The sequence below is a fragment of the Aedes albopictus genome, chromosome 1 (genome assembly GCF_035046485.1).
Source record: "Aedes albopictus strain Foshan chromosome 1, AalbF5, whole genome shotgun sequence".
NCBI lineage: Eukaryota > Metazoa > Arthropoda > Insecta > Diptera > Culicidae > Aedes > Aedes albopictus.
This window is the reverse complement of record NC_085136.1, coordinates 106,081,426-106,089,390: the sequence shown is the minus strand read 5'-3', so window position 1 is coordinate 106,089,390 and position 7,965 is coordinate 106,081,426. Positions and strand designations below refer to the sequence as shown.

The 7,965-nt window shown below is 38.6% G+C and overlaps 1 pseudogene; it reads right to left on the bottom strand.

The window, feature by feature from the left end:
* Nucleotides 1–6,525: 6,525 nt before the first annotated feature.
* LOC134285454 (cilia- and flagella-associated protein 251-like) lies at nucleotides 6,526–7,714 on the bottom strand (annotated as a pseudogene).
* Nucleotides 7,715–7,965: the final 251 nt, after the last annotated feature.

The following is a 7,965-nucleotide window of genomic DNA, read 5'->3' as shown; positions in this document are numbered from 1 at the left end:
GTTATTTCTGGAGGAATTCATGGTTGAATCCTACAAGGAATTGCTCAAGAAATTCCTAGACAAATTGCTAAAAAAAATCCTGGAGGAATCCATTGAGGAAATCCTGTAGGAATTTTTCGAGGAATTCACGAAGGAATTCCTAAATGAGTTTCAGGAGAGAAAGTTTTTAGGGTTTTCCGGAGGCATCCGTGGAGGAATTCTAGGAACTGTCCAAAATTTTGGAGCCCAATGAATTCCTGTAAAAAATCCTCCAGGTATCTTCAGAAATTCCTCAAGCGATTCCTTAAAAAAAACTCAGTGGCATATTTTGGAAATTCTGTCAGGAATGCTTTCAGCGATTTCTCTAAAAAATTTTTAAAAATTATCCGGGGATTCCATTAGAAAATTCACATTTTCTTATACAATTTTGTCCAAAGTCATTTAAAAAACCTTCCTTAGATTCCTTCCAAAATTTCATTACAACATCTTCCATGAAATGCTGCAAAAATTTTTGTACATTTTCCATAGGTTTTTACTGCAAAGCATCCACTGCAATTTCTCCGAAAATTTATCAAGAAAGCTACCATGGGTTTCCTCAGAAATTCCTCCTTAGATTTTCTTCAGAAATCCTTACGCGAGATCTTTCAGAACATAATTTACGGATTTTATCAGAAATGCTTTCAAGTTTTCCCATAGAAAACAAAAATTCAAAATTTCTCCAGATATTTCTCTAAGGATTTCCTAAGAAAATCCTCATTTATTTCTAATGTTTTCTTCAGAAAATCTTCCGCGGATTCCCTACGAAATTTCCCTAGAAATTCTTCCAGAAACTCTCTGTGAGATTCATTCAAAAATAAGATTCCTTTGGGAAATCTTCCATTGATTCCTTCCAAACTAAAAAAAATATCTATAAATCTACTAATGTTTCTTCAAGCAAATTCATTCTTAAATTTTCTTTCAAGAATTTCGCCAGAAATTCTTCCTATAGTGTTTTAGGGTAGATTGCCAAGTGTTCCTTCTAAAATTCCGCCGAAAACTTCAATTCTTCTTAGAGAAAATAATCTGTTTAGAAAATTCTCCAGATTTTTTCACAGGGATTGTTTCGGAAATTGATTCAAAGTTTTTTTAATCAATTATTCCACTGATTTCTTCAGAAATTCTTCCAGAGATTCCTTCAGAAATTCGTACAGATATTTTTTTTTAAAGAAATGCACCACAGATTTGTTCAGAAGCTGATATAGGGTTTCCGCATTGAATATTTCCACAATTGCTTCTTGCTGTTCAGGCAGAAATTTATACAGAGATTCTTCCATGTATAATTCCAGGAATTTCTCCGGCATTTCTTCTTCGGATAAATTCAAGAATATCTCCACGAATTCAACATTACTTCCTGAGTCTTCAACAGGAATTCTACAGGAGATTTCTACGGAAATTCCTTCAATGACATCTGTGGAGACTACAGAGTTTTCTGTAGGAATTACAACAAGGGATTTCTTCAAAATTTTATTCATGGAGTTTAAAAACAAGTTTGCTCTAAAAATTAATTTAAAAATCCCACAGAGATTTCTTAAGAATATCTTGTGGGATTCCTATACTGATTCCTGCAGACATTGTTTTGGATATTGCTCTAGGGTTTTTTCAGAAGCTCTTCCAGAAATATCGCAAAAAATACTAAGTATTTTATTTAAGTATTTTGGAAACAATCTCCGACGGATTTTTTAAAAAAGTGCCTGGGAACATTTAGGGAAGCTATTCGTGCGAGACTTCCTTGAAGTGCCTTTGCAAAAATTTCTGGAGGACACTCAAAATCTAAATGAAACCCTAGAAAATTTTGTGAAAGTATTTGTAACTGAATTTCTTTAAGATTTTCTGGATATTTTTAAAATAAATCAACGAGAAGTGTCCAAATGAGTTCCTGAAAGAATTTCTTTAAGAATTCCTGGGAGATTTTTTCAGGAAGTCGTGAAAGATTTTTTAATGAATCCTAGGATGGAATTCAGCAAGGGTCCATGAAATAATTATCGAAAAATCTGTGAAAGTTTTCCAAAGTAATGCATGGAGAAAATTGTAACGAAATCTCTGGTGGAAAATCTGGAGGTATATCTTAAGAAATTATTAGTCTAGTTTATAATAAATGCCATGGGAAATTTTTTGAAGAATCCTCCAAAATATTTGAAAAGTAAACCCTAAGGGAGTAATATTTTTTTTAAGAGTCCCAGGAGAAATTTTTAAAAACAAATCCCAGGAAAATTTTCAGTAATACACACAGTTCGAAAAAAACCTGTAAAATTATGACGGATCGAATGTAACAAAAGGACCCCGTCATATATGATGGAAATTTTTGTGCGATCTTAAAATTACATGGCAGATATCTGTTAGAAAATATAAAGAAAAATTGACCTCTGAGCGAGAATTGAACTCAGATCCTTGGGGTGTGAGTAGCACGCCCGAGCTCTCTCGGCTATCTCAGCTTGTTGAAGAGCAGACAGTCAAAGTTAAACTGCTTCTACCATAATGCACGCATTCCCGACATGCTCCGGCTGCTGCAGAGAGTACTGAGAGAGACAACGGGGAAACCGCCACAGCTGCGAGCAGCCGTTCGTTTAGCTGATGACGGAGAGTGGCTGGCATGATTTATAGCAGATGCATGTAAATTTAAAGCGAATATGCTTTAAAATCTGTAAACAAATCGTCTGACCAGCAGCGGGCTGCTCGGCTGACGTTCAATGTTAGTGATTTACATTTTTCTGCCGCAGATTTCAGTTTATCTTCAATTTACGTGCTGCTTAACTTTTATATTTTTTTGCTGTGCAGATTTCCAAAAAATAAAATCCCTGAAGCAATTGCTAAAACATACTTCGAAGAAAGTTTTGAAATAAATCCTTGGAAAATCGTTTAAGAGAAAACTTAAAGAAATTTCCTAAGGATTTTTCAAAAAAAAAAAAATAGGGAAGTCCCGAAAAAATAGGGTAAGTTTCTGAAGGATTTCTCATGAAATCCCTGGAGGAATTTCTGGAGAAACTCATACACAACTTTCTTACACAACTCTTTGTGAACCTTCTGGAGGAATTCATGAAACTTCTAGAGAAATTGGAAATTGATTTGTGAATTTCTGGTGGAATCCTTGGAAGAATTTCCAAAGCAAAAATCGAAAAACTGACATTTTAAAAATAATTAATGACTAATTCCAAGAAAACAAACCACAACGATTACCTTCAGTGCAAGCCTAGAAACAGTCCATCTCTGAATATCCAAATCGGAAAATTTTCCGCCCTCAAACCGCCCCAACCTTGATGAGCTCCACATCGCTGGGACACCAGGGGAGAAAACAGTGTTACCCGGGCCCAGCTGCGGGGCTGCTGCAGAGGGCTGCAATCGAGCAAGGAATGCAAAGTGGATTATTAGCCATGAATAATATCACCGAGTTTTGATCAATTTCATGTTTGAGTTGCCGCTTCGGTTTGGCCCTTTTTGTTCGGTGGTGTGGTGCGGTGCGCTGTGGAAGTGCAGCCAGCGGCACCGAGAAGTGGCAGAGTATGAATTTGTTATGAGATTTTGATGAAAGAATCTGCTCGGAATGAATAAGCAGAATGAGGAAGGTACTTTTCTGGAGCGAAAGCATGCTACCGTCGAGAATGTTGTCTACGGCGGTCAAGTGCAGGAAGACTCGAGAAAACGGAACACAATGATGAAATTCAGTTTGGCCAATTGTTTTCCCATCTTAGTGTCTGGGTCCGGGTCTTGGGTGAGCTGAAAAGTAAATATCACAAGAGAATTGAATGTTCTACTCCTTGGAAGGAGGCCTTCCTTTTGTGTTCGAGTGTGCTTCCGGTGCCCTGCCCAACCTTGACAGATTGAGACTGGCGGAGAGCAAGCAACTCAGTCACTACCGGTTAGGAGAAAGGAGTTTTACTTTTTCCAGGAAGGACTGCTGTATTGTGGCATAAAAGCCAGTCAGGTCAAATCAATAATTGCACTGTAATTGTAAGACAAACATTTCCAGAAAGGAAACAAGCAATACTCAAGGGGTTTCTTGGGTCCGGATGGAATGTGGCTAAGCATGGTGATGGACAATCAGAAAATGATAGTTGGAGTGAAATGCAAACTCAATTGATGCTTGAGTTAATTAAACAATTTCTTGAGAAGTGACATTTATCTTATTTAACTTTTATCAGAAGATGTTTTATCTCAAGAAGTGAAAGGAGACGAAAAGTTAATCCATCATGAGTAGAAATATCGTACAAACGATAGCTTAATCAAGTAGGAATTCTCTAAGAAATTTTTGAGTAAATTCATTTGTAAATTAATGAAGAAACTCCTCGAGAAAAACATGAGGGATTCCTGGTGAAATTCTTTGTATAATTCCTGCCGGAATTTCCGGACGAATTCCTTGATGGATCTTCTGGTGACATTTCTTGAGGAACTCCTGGAAGAATCCTTCCGAGAGTTTGTGAAGGAGTTCCTTCGGCATTACATGAAGGAATTCGTTGGTGAAATCCTGGATGAATTCCTTGAAAATGGTTTCGAAGCATGTAACAGGAATTTCTTAAGAATTCCTGGAGGATCTCTGGCAATTTCTAGAGGAATCCCTTGCGCGGTGAAATAATTCCTAGTAAACTCCTGGAAATTCTTGGAGGAGTTCTTTGGAAAGGTTTGGAGGAATTTCACTGGGTATTCCTGGAGGAAATTCTGATGAATTTTTGGAGGATTTTCTGGGGCATTCTTAGAGGAATTTCTTGGAAATAAAGGGTGGATTTCCTTGAAAATTCCTAGAGAATTCCTGTAGTTTTTTTTTTCTAAAGGAATTTCTGAAGGAGTTTCTTATGGAATTTCTAAAAAATAATTCTTGGGAATTCTTGAAGAATTCCTGGATGTTTTCTTTGCAAATTCTTGAAGGAGTTCTTTGGAAATGCTTGGAGGAATTGGTCTAGGTATTTATGGAGAAAAGCCTGGAGGAATTCCTTAAAAATTCCCGGAGGACTTCCTTAAGAAATTCTGGAGGAATTTCTAAGGGTTCCCAAAAGACTTTTTCAAGAAATTCTGATGGAATTCCTTAAGCATTCCTGGAGGAACTCCTAATGAATTCCTTGATAAATACCTTGGGAATTCCTGAAAATATTCCTTAAGAATTACTGTAGGAATTTCTTCACAATTCCTCGAGGATTTCTGGAAGAACTGCTTAAGTATTCCTGGAGGAATTTCTTTAGAATTTTTAGAGAAAATCTCCTGGAACAATCGCTTGAAAATTCCTGGAGGAATCCCATGGAGGGGGGGGGGGTGAAATAATTCCTGGTGGAATTTCTTGGGAATTCCATGGAACTTCCGGGATTAATCCCGTAGGAATTGCTGGAGGAATCCCTTGGGAACTCTAAAAGAATCCCTTAGGAATTCCTGGAGGAATTCCTTGAGAATTCCTGGAGGAATCCCCTGGGGAATTCCTGGAGGAATCCCCTGGGGAATTCCTGGAGGAATCCCCTGGGGAATTCCTGGAGGAATCCCCTGGGGAATTCCTGGAGGAATCCCCTGGGGAATTCCTGGAGGAATCCCCTGGGGAATTCCTGGAGGAATCCCCTGGGGAATTCCTGGAGGAATCCCCTGGGGAATTCCTGGAGGAATCCCCTGGGGAATTCCTGGAGGAATCCCCTGGGGAATTCCTGGAGGAATCCCCTGGGGAATTCCTGGAGGAATCCCCTGGGGAATTCCTGGAGGAATCCCCTGGGGAATTCCTGGAGGAATCCCCTGGGGAATTCCTGGAGGAATCCCCTGGGGAATTCCTGGAGGAATCCCCTGGGGAATTCCTGGAAGAATTGCTTGAAATTTCCTGCATCTGAACTACTTGAGGAATTTCTTGAAAATGCGGGGTGAAATTCCTTAATAATTCCTGGATGAATTCCCTGAAAACTTCTGGAGGAGTTCCATGAGAATTCCTGTTGAAATCCCTTGGACATTCCTTGAGGAATTCCTTGAGAACTCCTGGAGAAGTTCCTTGAGAACCTCTGCAGGAATTCTTTGAGAATTTATGAATGAATTCCTTGAGAAGTACTGGATTAATTCTTTGCGAATTCCTGGAAGATTTCCTTGAGAACTCCTGGAGAAATTTCTTGAGAACTACTAGAGGAATTCCTTGAAATTTCTTGAAGGAATTCCTTGCGATTTATTGGTGAAATCCTTTTGCAATTTCTGAATGAAGTTTTTAGAAATTCCTGGAGTTTTTTTGGGAATCCTTGAATAATTTAATTGAATAATTGAATAGCCTTGCACCTGATTATTTTGTCATTCTGGGATTGTACAGGAAATACCTAGATGACAATGATAAACTGGTTGCCTGCATGTACAATTGTACAATGCACATTGATTGATTTTTTTTCAAACCTCATATCGTCAAACAACACTTTGTAATATGTATCGAAGTCCACAGGCAAAATAATATTATTGAGCATAATATGGCAAATTTGCCCAAAAGTTTCCAACTGCAAAACGGAACAGTGCGTTCAGTGCTCGATAATTACGCTCCAAAAATAAACACTCGGAATAATGGAACGCGCTGCCCCCCGCCACAAACAATAACATTTTGGCGCTTTCTTTCACACTTGCACAGCATTCCCTCACGCGTCACACCACCATCGCAACGTTATTCATCGCGATTTTGACCGTGCGCGCACTTGGTTCATGTAGCGACCGAGTCTGGCACCCGCTGAGACTGTTGTTACTCATTTCTAAATGATAATATATTTTCCTCCCGTTCCAATGCCAAGGAGCAACCAAATTTACGTAAAACAAAACATTGCGCCGTCGGTTCGGTCGTACACTTGGCCTTCAATCTTCGGGAGCTGCTACAGCTGGCTGGTTCCTCTTGGTCCCTCTGTATTTGATCTTGTGGTGAGAAATGTACGCGCGCGAGAGCGAGCGATTCATAATTTTCCCTCTCAAACTACGATAATTACAATGACGCGAAATGTTAAAAATAGGGTCGTCCACGGGTGGGAAGCATTTTCCTCGAATCAACGAAAACTTGTTGCTCAGTCAGTGTGGCTTTCACCGCATTGCGTGAGCGGCTTAGTCAAAGAGGATTCTCTCTCTTCAGTCGAGAATGTCTTAGTCGTCGCACAGTGGGACAAATCTGAAAACGAATGGACACATGTATTCTGATGTTGCATTCTTCTTCTTCTTCTTCTCCTTCTTCTTCTTCTTCTTCTTCTTCTTCTTCTTCTTCTTCTTCTTCTTCTTCTTCTTCTTCTTCTTCTTCTTCTTCTTCTTCTTCTTCTTCTTCTTCTTCTTCTTCTTCTTCTTCTTCTTCTTCTTCTTCTTCTTCTTCTTCTTCTTCTTCTTCTTCTTCTTCTTCTTATTCTTCTTCTTCTTATTCTTCTTCTTCTTCTTCTTCTTCTTCTGTTTCTTCTTCTTCTTCTGTTTCTTCTTCTTCTTCATCTTATTCTTCTTCTGTTTCTTCTCCTTCTTCATCTTATTCTTCTTCTTCATCATCTTCTTCTTCTTCTTCTTCTTCTTCTTTCTTGTTCTTTTTCTTCTTCTTCTTCTTCTTCTTCTTCTTCTTCTTCTTCTTCTTCTTCTTCTTCTTCTTCTTCTTCTTTTCTTCTTCTTCTTCTTCTTCTTCTTCTTCTTCTTCTTCTTCTTCTTCTTCTTCTTCTTCTTCTTCTTCTTCTTCTTCTTCTTTTTCTTCTTCTTCTTCTTCTTCTTCTTTTTCTTCCTTTTCTTCTTCTTCTTCTTCTTCTTCTCCTTCTTCTTCTTCTTCTTCTTCTTCTTCTTCTTCTTATAAGCGTAACGTTTTCACTGGGACAAAGCCTGCTGCTCAGCTTAGTGTTCTATGAGCACTTACACAGGTATTAGTCGAGAGCTTTCTATGTCAATGACCATTTTGCATATGCATGCTTTAGGAAGTCTAGAAAAGATTCTGGACCAACCGGGAATCGAACCCGTCTCCCTTAGCTTGATCATACTGGATGCCCATTGTACACGCCTTTACAGTTGTAA